Raw genomic sequence first — 14,786 nt, 5'->3', positions numbered from 1 at the left:
GCCCCTGTCTTCCACACCATTGACCCCAGCGTACACACGTGTACTCCCGCACGCATGCACGCACAGACTCATACACACACACACGCACACACACACCCAGTCTAGAGAGCAAAGAGCAGGGTGCGGAGTCCCTGCCTGCTTCACCTTCACGTTCCCACAGAGCCAGCCAGGATCCCATACTGTGACAATGGGAGCCAGAATCTCCTGACATCCGAGCAGGGATGGGCAGCCACCGTTCATCACCTCAGCAATTCCCACGATTCCAGGGGACGGGATAGGGTCTCCAGGGCTTGCCGGCCTCCCTCTGGAACAGCTCATCAGTTCAGGTATTCTGCAGGCCTGCCAATTTAGTAAATATTTATTAGAGGAAGTGACCAACATTTATTTATTGCGTATCTACTCTGTTCAACACACAATACTATGACTAATAATTACAATTTCCTGGGCAACACTCAGTGCATGAACTGACTCCAATAAATATCACAATAGCTCTAGGTGATTGTGGTTATTTTACAGACGAGAAAAGACACATGGCTTAAGGACCTTGCTCAGGGTTTATAAGAGGGTGAGTGACAAACCCAGGTCTGGTTCACTCCAGAACCACCCAGCTGTAGGCAAGGAGCTGGGGATATTGTGAAGGATGGTGGCCTGTATACAGCTAACTCCCATACCAAGTGTGATGGGTAGAATTGTGTCCCCCAAAAAGATATGTTGAAGTCCTGATCCCCAGTACCTCAGAATATGAGCTTATTTGGAAAGGGGTAATTACAGATGTAATTAAGTTAAGGAAAGATGAGGTCAGATTGATGTAGGCCGAAACCTCAATCCAATATGACTGGTGTTCTTAGAAGAAGAAAAGAGACACTGAGAGAAGGTGGCCATGTGATGACCAGGCAGAGACTGGATGATGTGGCCACAAGCCAGGGAGTGCCTGGGGCTCCCAGAAGCCAGAAGCAATGAGGAAAGACCCTCCCCAGGGGATTTCTGAGGGAGCTTGGCCCTGCTGACACCTTGATTTCAGCCGTCCAGCCTCCGGAACTGTGAGACAACAAATTTCTGTTGTTTTAAGCCACCAAGCATGTGACGCTTTGTTATGGGAGCCCCAGGAAGCTAATAAACCAGGTAAAATGAAGAATGTTTTAATAGAGGTACACAGCAAGTATTATAAGAATTAGTCTGTTGTATAGAAAAACAGACTGGGAAGACCTAGAAAGGGAAAAAAAAAAGTATGCTGCCTTTGCACCTGGTCTTAAAGGGTAAGTAGGCTTCAGGAAGTGAAGAGGTGGGGTAGAAGGGCTGAGGGGCAGCCCCGGGCCATGGAAAGGCACAAGCCCAGGCACAGAGGGGGAGCCTCTGGCCAGCCTTGCGGGGGAGAAGGCCCTGTGTTAGTGCAGCAAGGGGGCGGGGAGAGATGGTCAGGCTGTCTGCCCCCCTCTCTTCAATGAGAAGTCCAAGGTGTCTCCTCGGGGCCCAGGACCATCTTGCCCCAAAGCAGATTTACTCTGCTGGACACGACTCGGTCCACCCCTTTTCTGCTTGCTTTCATAATGACACCGTCCTACTCCCCAGTCTCCTTGCTGTTCAGCGTAGTCAGGTCTTCTGGGCAGGGCCCTCCATTCATTTGCAGGTCCCTCCCTGGAACTGAGTCCTTCCTCTGGTATCTGGGCCTTGAACCTTCCCTGAGTCTGGCGACTCCTTCCAGGACCTTCCATCTATGGTCATTCCCAGTGAGCTGCCTGACTGTGCCCTCTGCCCAGCTCAGCCAGCCTCTCTGGCCCCACAGATGGCTTGGTTCCAGGTCCCCGTTCTTCCCGGCTACTCCAGCAGGCCCTGCCTTGAACTAGGGCCCTGAAAGTTTGTGAGCAGGTGTTTGACATGATCTAAGCCATAGCTCTAGCTGCTGTATCAGTGTTGAACTGAAAACTAGACCATGTGGAAGCTGTGTCTGGCAGGAACAGGGAGCTTCGTGAGTATTTGTTGGCTAAATAAACAGATAAAAAAGCAACAATATGACGATTATTGGAATTGTCCAGAACAGAGGTACTGAGCACCTCAAAGCAGTCTTGCCCCATTTTAGATAGAGATGACAGCAGGACAGGGGATGGGGGGCCATGGGCTCTGTGATGCAGAGGGAAGAGTGAGGGCTTTCTGTTCAATAGTCTGGCTTCAGTCCTGGCCCTGCTGCCTCCTGGCCATCCACCTCGGGGAAATGACTTCGCCTCCAAGCTTCAGCTCCCTCCCCCATGGCACTGACCTGTGAACACCACGTCTCAGAGCAACTGGGAAGAGGAAACGTGGGGCCCCGAACTGTTAAAGTTTGTGGTGGTCTGCATGTGGGGAAATGGGTCAGTGGGCCGTAGACCCTCACCCTAGACTCTAATTACTTGGAGGAAGAATCAAGGAATGAGGCATCACCCAGGTTCTTAAGGGTTTGGGACACCTGGAGAAGGGGGTTACCTGGCAGGCATGCAGACTCAGACAATAAAACAAGGGGCAGTCTAATGCCTTGCAGGGGACTGGCACTTACTAAGATGGCTGAGAAAATCCAGGGCAATGATACAAATGACCGGGTCTGGGTGCGACATGGAAGTGAGAAACAGAAGCCCAAAGCCAGCTGGAGTGCCCTGGTGCACGTCATAGTGCCCAGACTCAGGGTGCTGGGTCCACACAGACCCGGGGGGCTGGCAGATGGCTATATGGACCGAGTGACTCTGGCTGGGGAGAAAAGGGCTGGAAACCAGGCTGGGAAAATAGCAGTGGGAGTCAGGTTGGAAAAAGAAAGGTCAGATATGAGTGGAATTGTCCAGGATAAGTCCGGAGGGTGTGGATGGGATGGGGAAAAGGAGCTGTGGATGATGCAGACATGTACAACCAATCTGACTGCCAAGCGGGCACTGAGTGTCTTCAGGGGTAATCTGACCTGTGGCCGGCCTGGCAGAGCCTTGAAACGGAAGCAAGTTTTCTTGTACCCCTCACTCCCAGAGTACCTGGGCATGGAGGAGGACAGGCTGATCTCCCAGTTATCCACACAACAGGCAAGCCAAGCACCGTCCTAGCCACATGCCTACGTCTCTTAGCAGCAAAGGGACCCTTCTCGGATGACGGTGTGCTGCTTTCACTTTTTCAGAGGTCTGTGCTACAAAGGTTCACAACAACTATAATCGAGTAGAAATGAAATACCACTCTGAATTCTACAACAAACATTTTAAATTTTATCATTAAATTCACATTTAATGATCAAACAATGAGCATGATAGTAAGAGACAAAAGTTAGGATAAAATGTCCAAGTGGAGGGGCACCTTGCTGGCTCAGTCGGTAGAGCGTGCAACTCTTGATCTCAGGGTTGTGAGTTCAAGCCCCGTGTTGGGTGCAGAGATAACTTAAAAAATAAAACAAACTTTTTAAAAAGTATCAAGGGCACCTGGGTGGCTCAGTCAGTTAAGCATCTGACTCTTGATTTTGGCTCAAATCGTGATCTCAGGGTCATGAGATCGAGCCCCGTGGCAGGTTCCATGCTCAGGGCAGAGTCCGCTTAAGAACATTTGCTACAACATGGACGGGACTGGAGGAGATAATGCTAAGCAAAATAAGTCAACCAGAGAAAGACAATTATCATATGGTTTCACTCATTTATGGAACATAAGTAGGAAGATCAGTAAGAGAAGGAAGGGAAGAATGAAGGGGGTGTAAACAGAAGGGGGAATGAAACCATGAGAGACTATGGACTCTGGAAAACAAACTGAGGGCTTGGGGGGGGGATGGGATAGGCCGGTGATGGGTATTAAGGAGGGCACGTATTGCATGGAGCACTGGGTGTTATACGCAAGTAATGAATCATGGAACTTTACATCAAAAACTAGGGATGTACTGTATGGTGACTAACATAATAAAAAAATATTATTATTTAAAAAAAAAAAGAATCCCCCTCTCTGTCTGCCCCTCTCCCTGCTCACGCATGGGCTCTCTCACTCTCAAGTAAATAAATACATCTTTTTAAAAAAAATCCAAATGGAGCAGCTAAGCCTGTTCTGGACATAGTCCAGCAGAGATCTTTATGAGATATTTGTTTATAATGGGACTGCATATATATCCACATTGAACAAAGAGGGATACTGAAGAGAAAACTGCCCTGTCGGATATTAAGTGATGCTGACTGCAAAGCCACAGGCAGTCAGACCCAGGTGCACACGGGAACTTCACGCATGATAGAGGTGACACCACCAATCAATGGGGAAAGGATGGGCCTCAAAGTGAATGAGCTGGGGAAACTGCCTCTCCGTATGGAAAAAAAGTAAAATCGTGTCCATACTTAATTGCATGGAAGGGTGGGCTACATTTCTGGGGGGATAAAAACCTACATGTTTTAAAAACTAAAAAAGTTAATGGAAGAAAATGAAGGGAATGTTTTTCTGAAATAGGGAAAGAAAATACTTCTAAATTGAATGTTAAGGACATAAAACTATCAGGCAAAACGTTGATGAATTCCATGAGAAAGAACACCACGAGCAAAATTAATGTAGCTGATGGAGAATGTATTCGCGATGTCTAAAACTGCCAGGGGATTAATAGCCAGAAAATGTAGGAATCTCTTGCAAACAATAAGGAAACGCCAAAAAAAACAGGCAACAGAAAGGAACAATTTCTGAACGAGGAAATCCAAAAGGCCAACAGCATAGTAGAACCGCTCAAATATGTTAGTGATCAGAGGAATGCAGATTAAAACAATAATGAGGTGTTTTGTAGTTATCATCATGTCACCGACCATGTGTGGTCGGATGTGAAGATGTGGGACACCCCCACGCGCTGCAGGGGGGTGCAGGTGTGAGAGCCATTCTGACACTCCTTTAGTCAGTTTATACACACTCAGACTTTTTCCCCTAAAGATTTATTTATTTAAGAGAGAGTGAGCACGAGTGGCAAGGGCAGAGGGAGAGGGAGAGGGAGAAAGAGAATCCCAAGCAGACTCCACACTGAGTGCAAAGCCCCCATGTAGGACTCGATCTCACGACCCTTGGATCACCATCTGAGCCAAAACCAAGAGCTGGACACTTAACCGACTGCCCCACCAGGTGCCCGTATACACAGAGCCTTTTGACTAGAGTGACCACTCATCTTGATTTGCCTGGGACAGTCTTGGTCTATGCCTCTTGTCCTGGAGTAATTATTAATAGTGTCTCCTTTCATTCTCTAAATTGTCCTTATTCAAATAATAAGTAATATGACCACCTTCGTAAGCCCCAACAATTTCACTGGTGATTATACATACCAGTGAAATGCTCAGGTCCATAGAAATCTGTATGCAACCTTTGTGGCATCCGTGGGCGTAACCTGAATGTCCAACCTGGGAGAGAGGGCAGGGGACACACGGTGGATATTCACTGGATGGATGATGGAAGTGTAAGGAAACCTACAGCAGCACAGATGGATAATAAGAAAGAAATTACATCAGAAGGAGATACACAATTTGTATCATTTTTAAAAGATTTTATTTATTTAAGAAAGAGAGAGAGAGAGAACGACCGGGGGGAGGGGCAGAAGGAGAAGATCCCAGGACCCCGGGATCATGACTTGAGCCGAAGGCAGCTTACCCGACTAAGCCACCCAGGCGCCCCTTATACCATTTTTTAAAAGATTTTATTTTTAAGTAATCTCTACACCCAACAGGCGGCTCAAACTTACAACCCCGAGATCAAGAGTTGCACGCTCTACCGGCTGAGCCAGCCAGGCACCCCAATCTTATATCATTTATATAAATGAAAAGTATGTGTACACAAGACAATATACATTTTGCAGAAACTACATATAAACAAAGATATGCATTAAACACATTAGGATGATAAGGAAATAGAAAATAGGGAGAAAAAAAGGGGGTAATTATAAAGAGCGGGATTCAATTCCAATAGGTAGAATCTTCTGTGAAAGGTCTCCGAGGATAAATGTTCAGTGAGTCACCCACTGCTACCTCTTAATTGCTACTCTTTGCTAAGAACTCTTAGTGCTACGGGAGAGCTGAAAGGAAAACATTCCAGTCCATTCAATCACACTGGTAGATCAAAAACGTCGGTTGAGTTCTGTGCTGTGCCAGACATGAATCGGACACCAGGAAATAAGGACAAATGTTTTCAAGGAGCCATAACCAAGTTCCTGCCTTAAAATAAAACACTTAGACTAATGAAAAATACTTTTTGATGTAACTAACCATAAACATAAATATTTGGAGCAAGTAAGTGTCGTCTTAAATGTTTTGAGAGTTGGCACAGTACTTAGAATGGAGTCCAAATCGTTATTTAGGGGAAACTTGATTCCCGAGTAGTGTTTTAAAACAGGGGAAAGCTATAGTGGCTGAAGATGGGTATTCCCATTGGAGAAGAGAGAGAAGCCAGGAGGGAACAGGTGTCTGAAAGGCAGTGGGAGACATGGGAGATAGGGGTATTGGAGGTGTCCTGGGATGGAAGAGGCCAGACTCTCTCTGATATTGCAGGGATCAGAAACAGATAAGGAGCCTTACCAGCTGAGTGTCTTGAAATCTTTAATGAAAAGAGGTTCATTGTCTCAGGAGGCATCGGGAGAGTCCAAGCAGGAAGTTCAAGGCCCTAAAATGGCGCTTGAGGGATGACCGTGGTTTTCAGCTTGTGTGGAGCAGCCTGGTGGGGAGACTAGAAGTCCCTGTTACAGTTTGAAGGTGCCTAATACATAATGCTCCTCTTTCCCACCCAGGAGAAACACCTGAGAGGTTTATTGTGATAAAGGCACTATTGGGAATGCAGCCTAGATCTGAGGGCAGGCGGACATCCTAAAACAGAACCGCAGAATTAGATGGGTGTGCCACCCTGCCAGGGGTGGCCCTGAGCCACACGGGTCTCCCAGCTGGGAGTGACCACCATTCCTACCACAAGTGTGGCCTGGAGGGGCAGAGCAGTCCTCTTTGCAGGTGGGGCTGGGTCCCAAGAGNTCCCTGCCAGGGGTCTCCCAGCTGGGAGTGACCACCATTCCTACCACAAGTGTGGCCTGGAGGGGCAGAGCAGTCCTCTTTGCAGGTGGGCTGGGTCCCAAGATAGAGAGACAAAGGGACAGTCTGCACCTGACCAAGCTCTCCTTCCAAGTGCACCAGTCAGCGCACATCAGGCCTTTTCCATTGAGGGAACGGGGGGAGGCCAGATGCGGTCCCCTGCGGAGCCCCCTCAGAGGGGAGGAAATAGTCTATCTTCCATGGGGAAGCAAGGTCTTCCTCAGTTATGAGATTTTCTCAGTGACAAGGTCTAGAAAGCTATGGTTAGGCCTTGGGATATAAAGAAGTGGACAGATAACACCAGAATTCTGAGGTTTGGAGTCACAACACCCAGTTTGTCAGCATTACTATCTGTTTGATGCCTATCTGCTAGATAGTACCCGCCCTAAAATCTATGAAAGGCAGGATGACAGTCCCCCGTAAACTCTGCTCTAAGACTTAACATGGCTTTTTGATTGTGGGTGGGTTGCTTTGCTTTCTTTTGTAAAAACAATTTCAAAATAAATGCAAGTCTCAGAAGACGCATGCCTAACACCCCAGCTTTGTGATAGGTGGGTCCAGCAGGAGAAGCATGTTCTAGGAGTTCTAGGACGGGCAGACATCTTTAGAAGAACAAGGCTGCTGGGAATGGCAGCAGCTCTGGACCCAAGACCCCCACGGTGTGCTAGGTTGATTCCGTGGCCTCTCGGGGTAGGTTTTGTGGTGACAGCGATGACCGATCAGAGGAGCTGGCCGACAGCAAAGCTGTAGGACATTGCCAGTCTAGATGCAAAACGCACTGTTCGGGCAAGGAAATGTGCAGAAAATGAGAAGCCCCTCTTTTTTTTTTCAGTGGGTGTGTATAAGAAGAAAGGGCAGAGCAGGGGCTGGGCAGACAGCTCGGTCGGCACCACAGCGGTCAACACAGGGAGGGCCTGCCAGGGAGCACATGCACACAAACGAGGGGACCCCTTCCCTGAACATCCCTTAAGTCTAAGACCTTGAGTTATCAGCTGGGAGAGACAATCCCCCAAACAGAAAGCATGACCACAAACACTGTCTTTATGTATGTGCAGAATGGAAAGACTTGGTGGCAAGGCTTGGGGACAGCCTGTTTTCTTCCACATCCAGACACATGGAGAGCAGCCCCTGCCAGCCACGTTGCCTGCGGGGCAAGAGCATGTCTGAGTGACAGCACGCTGGAGTGGGGTGGGATATTACCTGGCACCGGGTTGAACCCATATGTACCCCAGACGATAGAGCCAGTCTATGGAGCACACGGCAGTGGCCGTACCCATCCAGCCTACAGACATGTTTTGTTTGGCTGGCAGAGTGTTTCAGGAAAAAAAAAATTTGTAACTAACTGCCAACATTTAAAAACTGGGAAAATTCGTGTTAAAATCAGGATTTCAAGCTTTTCTCGAAAGGGAGCCGTGTGGCAGGATAGGCCCACGTTTCAGCACGGCAATAGCCACAGGCAGAAACTGAGGGGCCATGGCTGGTCCTCTAGACCATCCTGCCTCTCCAGCGACCACCATTCCTTCAGTCTGGCTGCTCCCCTTGTAACTAGCTGCCTGCCCTGCTAGCATTTTCGTCTATAGCACAGTCTGAAGTGGTGTGCCGACAATCCCAGATCATGGCAGCGTTGGGACCAACTCCAGATCTTACAGTTGTCCTTGGACTCTAACACCCAGCTGTCCGTGCATTCCTGAATCAAATCGTTGGGGTTCAGTTGAGGACCTAGTCCCAGGAGGTGGCTTGGAATTGCAGATCGGCCAAGTGACAATGCCAATTTCGTGGAAATTCATGGGAAGTCTGGTAAGTCCCAAACAGCCAAAGGCCAAGTTTTATTAAGTGTGAACTTGAGGGGTTTCATCTGTCTTGCTCCCCACTGCAACCCATTGCACGACAAGAAGCAGGAGCTCAGTAAATATTTGCCGAATGACGAACATGGTCCATGCTTCATCCTAAAGCATTGCTCAAGATGTTATAAAGATGAGTTCATGCTGGAGTCAGTCCTTTAGATATTCAGTAAGATTCAGCCAGGTAACATTCATCACCTGCTACAAAAATTTGCCCTGTTAGTAAACGCCTTTTTTTTTTTTTAATTTTAAGTGCCAAATCTTCAGTGTATACGTCAAATCTCTAGGATCCAGGCATTTCAGTGCTTGATGAGATAATGTAGTCACTACAAACGCACAGGGCTCTGTGTTTGATTCAGCCCAAAAAATATTAACGGATTTCCCATTATATGCAAGGTTCCTTTCCAGGTATTTGAGGTACTAAGACAGCAGACACTGGCCTTACCTTCAAGGAGCTCAGGGTCTGAGTAGATGGCATTCCAAGCCATCTCTGCCATGCTGGGCATTTCTAGCACATTAACCACTTTACTAAGTTAGCTTTTGAAAAATCAAAAAGAAAGAAAGAGAAAGAATGTCATGATGATATAAAAATGTCAATGGTTTATATATTCTGCAACCAAACACCTGATTACCAATAACTCATTTATTTCGGAGCTAGTCAGTTCTCACACACGTGGATTTTCTTTCATATAAAACATTAAACCATGCATAGAGGGGACACAAAGGAGCCTTTAGAACAAGGGCTTCTCCAGGGCAGGGAGAGGTGGGATTAACTGCTTTCTTTTTAAAAAGATCTGAAGATAATGTGATAAAATATTACCATTTGTTAAATCTGGATAGGGGGTACATAGTTGCATGTTGAATTATTTTCTGAAGATTACAACATTTTATAATTTTTACAAATTATAAAACGACATGCTTTCTGATAATACAGAGCAGACCTTTAAGCCCCTTTCCTGAGAAAACTATCATTATGGACACTCTGGCCTCGGGGCCTCTGAGGAGTGTAGAGCAGTCTGTCTCTGGGCTTCGTGATCCCAGTCGGCTATACTTGTGTCACTGTCTGTTCTGCGTAATATTTCTGCATCTTTGCTGGCAAGCACTGTGTCTTAACTGCTGTCAGAATATCTGCTTCTACCTTGCACCCTCCCTTCTAATCTGCCGTGTCCTGGGAAAAGAGCTAATCGAACTTGTTAGAACCCCCACTAAAATCGGAATTAAGGGTAACACAGAAAGATTCTAAATAGATGAATTTTTTAAACATTTTTCCCCATCATTATCTGGTTTTCGATGGTGTTTTGGGCAGCTGGGATCAAGGTAAGGAACGTGTTTCCATGGTTAGCAATCCAGAGCACAGCAGTAAGTTATGCTGGAAAGAAAACTAATCTGACTACACTGGCTTCAGTACTAACTAGCAGTGTTCATTCGTTTGTTCATTCAACAAATATACATTGAACATCTACTAAGTGCCAGGCCCTGTCCTAGCTGCTGAGGGCATAGCGATGAACAGATTCTTGTACGCAAGCCAGAAAATAAAGACACAGACCAGCAAGGCAGAGCAGAGAGTGTTAAGTGCCCTGAACACAGGAAATCAGGTGAAAGAGCAGGAAGTGACCTGGGAGGTGGGACCTCCTGTGAGAAATTTGGGAAGAGCTCTCAGGGAAGGCAGTATTTGGATAAAGGTCCGGCTGGCAGAGACGGCGGAAGGGCATTCTAGGCAGAGGGAGCATCACATGCGAGGTCCCTAAGGCAGGAATAGGGTTGATGCATTCACAGAACAGAAAGGCTGGTCAGCTGGAGAGGACGGAGCACAGCACCAGAGAGACTGACCAGAGATGCAGGTGGAGAAGCAGGCGGGAGCTGACCTGATGGGGCAAAGGAAGGGGTGTGACACTTGTGCTAAAACCCACTGGCTAGGGTGTGACTTGACTTGATACGCTCTGAAAAGGGGCTAGTAGGTCGGCTGGATTAGGTACAACAGACTGGAGGGATGAATGGGGGGGCGGTGTCAAGGGATAGAGAGGAACTCAGGCCGACTTCTAGGTTGGGACCAAGCAACAGGGCTTGGCTGGTCTTGCTGTTCGTTGAGAAGGAGAAGGTTGAGAGAAGGGCAGTTTTCGAAAGATCAAGAGTACTGGAGATACCAAGTATAAAGTTGTTGCTCAGGGGAGAGGTCAGGGCTGGAAAAGTTATGTAAGCCTTGGGATCAGATGACAGGACCTAGGAAGTGAGTGGCTAAGGCCCAGGTAGGAGGTTGGGGAGAGGGTAGTGGAGAGGGGAAAGAGGTAAAAACGAACCCTAAGGACAGAATGCTTCCAGGGAGTTTTCCCTGTGCAGAAGGCTGCTTAGGAGAAGGATAAGATGAGGCAGAGAAGTTTGGCCCCTGGATTCAGCAAGATGAAAATGACAAGAGAAGCTTGGGTGCAGGAGTGTGGACAATTAATTTAATTTCTGTGGGGCTGTTTCCTCTGTGAAATGTGGGTAATGGAATACATGATATTTGAGGTCCTGTCCACTACCACATTGTACTACTTTTAAGCTGGAATTACAAAAAAACTTATAAAATGGGCAGAGATAAGAAAAATGATAAAAGAAGCTATGTGCCTTTAGGGAGTTTACTAGTCGAAAAGTTGCATGGTCGTTAATACTCTTCTAATAAAAACTCGTAAGGTTATTTATGCAAATTTTTAAATAAGCCAAGGAAACTTTAAAATAGAACACCAAGTGGCCAGAATTATTATCAGCCCCAAATTATATAAGCTGTGCCATCAACACAGTACCAAGAGACTCCTAGCTTATTGTCCTGCGAAGACCCTTCAACATTATTTCTAGACATAAGGCCGTGGCCACCAGTCTGGCCATCTGAGTTCTTAATCATACTTTGCACTTTCACCCACTGTCCTGAATTTTCACACAAGGTTACTGAGTCCTGAAAAATCACCCCAATCCTTGTTTGGCCAAGGGTACCCTAAGTATTTCCCTGTTGCCTATTCTCTGCTGAAGTGAGAGCAGCTAGAGACCGTCATACTATTCGTGAACTTTTTTTTTTATTGGTTGAGATAACCTGGCACCAGTGTGGAGACTGGCTTAGGGGTGATCTCACAGGAAGGCTGCCCTCAGGGGACCTGCGTGCTCTTGTCCTTGCTGCCCTGTCTAAAGCCACCAGGAGAGCCGCCCTAACTCACTTTACTATAACCTTGCCTGAAAAACTCCAAGCAATTTACCAACAGCCTTTCACCAGGTTCACGGGGAGACATATGTATTCCCTCCTCTAGCTGAAAAATGGAAACCCTGAATGAGGAGGGAGGGAGTTGTTCAAGGTGATAGCTAGGTTAAATGAGGGCAGGGAAAGGTATCCAAGACTCCTGGCTCCAGGTTTTCTTACTTCCTTCCATGACATTGATTATCAACGGTGAACAAAATCATGACTTACAAATACATGGGGATCACTTCACAAAAGAAGCCTCAATTGAGAGGCAAAGTAATATTTGTCAGGATCCGACCCACCCTGAGTCAGCTGTTCTCAAATTTTGGTATATATCACTCACCTGGGGACTTGTTAAAGCCATAGATCCCAGGGTTCATCTGAGTCCTACTGGCCTGTGATTCCTAGAGGGGGCTACTTGAGTGATTCCAATGCACACTGAAGCTTCAGTACACTGTCCTAAGCAATTCTCAGAGATGCCTTGGAATTCAGTCTTCTGTGTGTGTTAGGGGGTGGGGAGGGGGCAAAGGAGGGGTTTAGGTCCCAATGTCAGGTGAAAATAAATTACCCCTGGTAAATCCCATTAAAACCCTCATAAGATACAACACAAATGTTTTCGTGGGGGAAGAAAACCCCGTAGAGTAGCATGTGAGTACAATGCTTACTGTAAGACAGAGGAATGCGTATGCAAACTATGTCTCTATATTAGTTTAACTTACATGAGAAAGTGTGCCTATAAGTCAAAATTAAATGCTCCATTATATGACTCAGTGACACAAGAACACCGTGAAATATATATTATTATGTCCATTATACAGATGAAGAGGTGGGAGCTCAGTCACTTTAAGAGACTTGCCCAGAAGTATCGGCATGTCGATATTGGATCCAGAATTCAGACTTAGCTCTATTTGCTCCTGAAACTTGTGATCTTTTCTTTTCATTAAGCCTTTTGGCATAACTCTAGATTCACATGTTGTAAGAATGCGAGCTTTTCATTTTGACCGCACTGCCACAGGCCAGTTCATTTTTAAGCATTCCCCTGAGGGGTAAAGTTCAGAAATGTTCCAGAAGGTCTTGGGCCACTGCTATTTTAGACATCGTTTAAAAGACAGTGTGCTATAAACTTGGTAGGATTTTAAAAAATTAGAGGCATACATTATCAGAAGAGTTGGGGACCAAAAATGGCTAATGAGGCTCTAGGCAGTGATAAGGAGGTAGAGTGTGCTAGCAGTGACGTAGTCCATCCGAACCATTACCATTGTAGGTTATTTAATATCTTTTCATAGAGTCTTCCTACTGCAGTTACCCTCACATCTCCATTTTAATATAAAAGAAAGTCTTTTAGAAGGAACACACTTGTCAGAATACAGAAAAAGCCCTCGGGCTTCACCTGGACCTCAGCAGTGCTGTGGATCTGCAGCTGAGAGAGGGTCATGGGGGCCTACTGACAAGGGTTACCCCATCAGTGGTCTGTCCCTGGGACAGGTGAGGCATTATACTAGGAGGCCCACACTGTGCTAAGCACTTTGCATGCATTATCTCATTTAATCCCTACAAACGCATATATGAGGTGCTGCTAGACACATAGGGAAACTAAGTCTTATTTGTTGCTTTGCCCAAAGTCACTGGTTACTCTCTGTACCAGGATAGGTTTACGCATTGTTCTAGACATCTTACATACACTACCTCTAATCCTCATAATGACCCCGTGAAGTAGGTGCTGTCATTATGCCATTTCACAGACGTGAAAGCACAAGCTAGTTAAACAACTCTCTCAAGTAGGGAGTTAGCGGTGAGCCCAGGAAAGGAATTCAGGAGACGCTCTGGTCTCAAGCATTAGCCGGCATCACAACCACCTGGAGCTCAGGAAGATACAGACCGCTGGGCCCTGGTTCCGGGGGCGATACCTGTGAATTTCCATTTCTGCAAGTTCACAGGTGACGTCCACTGGCTGCTAGTCTGGGAAGCACGCTTTGAGAACCACTGCCCTAGAGTTAGCTGTCTTAATCACCATGCAACAAATCCTACTGGCCACCGAAGTACATGTGTTTTGTGGGTTTTTAAAAATTCCTCCTGAGAACCATTTGCAGAAATTATTTAAAACATTTCTCAGAATCTCTGCCTTTGGAGATTTTACCATAGCTTTGAGTTAGTCAAGTCAAACTAAACCACAATGCGTCCTTTAAGCAGAGCGTTCAGCCGCGGAGCGTTTTTTGTGCTTGTGTCCTTCTCAACCGAACCCGAAGGCAGGGGCTCCGACCACGTGCGCCGAAACACAGCGGCCCCGGGGTTCTGAGAACCCGGCCTCGTCGCGGCGCAAGGACTACAAAATGACCTGACTACTGGGACACCCCTACTGTGGCCTCCGGCTCCTCCAGGTTTATTTACACTTTTTTATTTCCCTCGGTCCACTGTGGCGCATACGATCGCACACCTTACATCTGCAATCAGCAGTCGAACCAAATTCGGCAAAGTTCTCCACAAGGGCAAGGGGACAGGGGGCGAACAGGGAAAGACCTTTGCAACGAGAGGCGGCGGGAGACGAGCCCACCTGGGTCTCCGCGGCCCTCGGCCGACGCCGGGCGGGGCGGGGTGGAGTGGGGCTGGGCTACCGGGCGAGGGGCTCCCCGCGGGGGTGGGCGTGGCGTGGCGGGGGGCGCCCCGGGGCGCCGGCAGAGGCCGCAGCCATCTTGCGCGCCGGCAGCACCCTCGCAGGTCTGGCGGGCGGGG

General features: G+C 47.3%; 1 long non-coding RNA gene across 1 annotated transcript; it reads right to left on the bottom strand.

Annotated features, from left to right (window-relative positions):
- Positions 1-203: 203 nt before the first annotated feature.
- On the bottom strand, positions 204-6,926 carry LOC117804031. Its single transcript, XR_004628200.1, has 3 exons — positions 6,510-6,926; positions 5,268-5,408; positions 204-339 (listed from the first exon to the last, which is right to left on the bottom strand). It is a non-coding gene; the product is annotated as an uncharacterized LOC117804031 (long non-coding RNA).
- Positions 6,927-14,786: the final 7,860 nt, after the last annotated feature.

This window comes from Ailuropoda melanoleuca, chromosome 10, assembly GCF_002007445.2.
Source record: "Ailuropoda melanoleuca isolate Jingjing chromosome 10, ASM200744v2, whole genome shotgun sequence".
NCBI classification, from domain to species: domain Eukaryota; kingdom Metazoa; phylum Chordata; class Mammalia; order Carnivora; family Ursidae; genus Ailuropoda; species Ailuropoda melanoleuca.
Note: the sequence above shows the minus strand (reverse complement) of the source record. Positions and strands in the feature narration are given on the sequence as shown.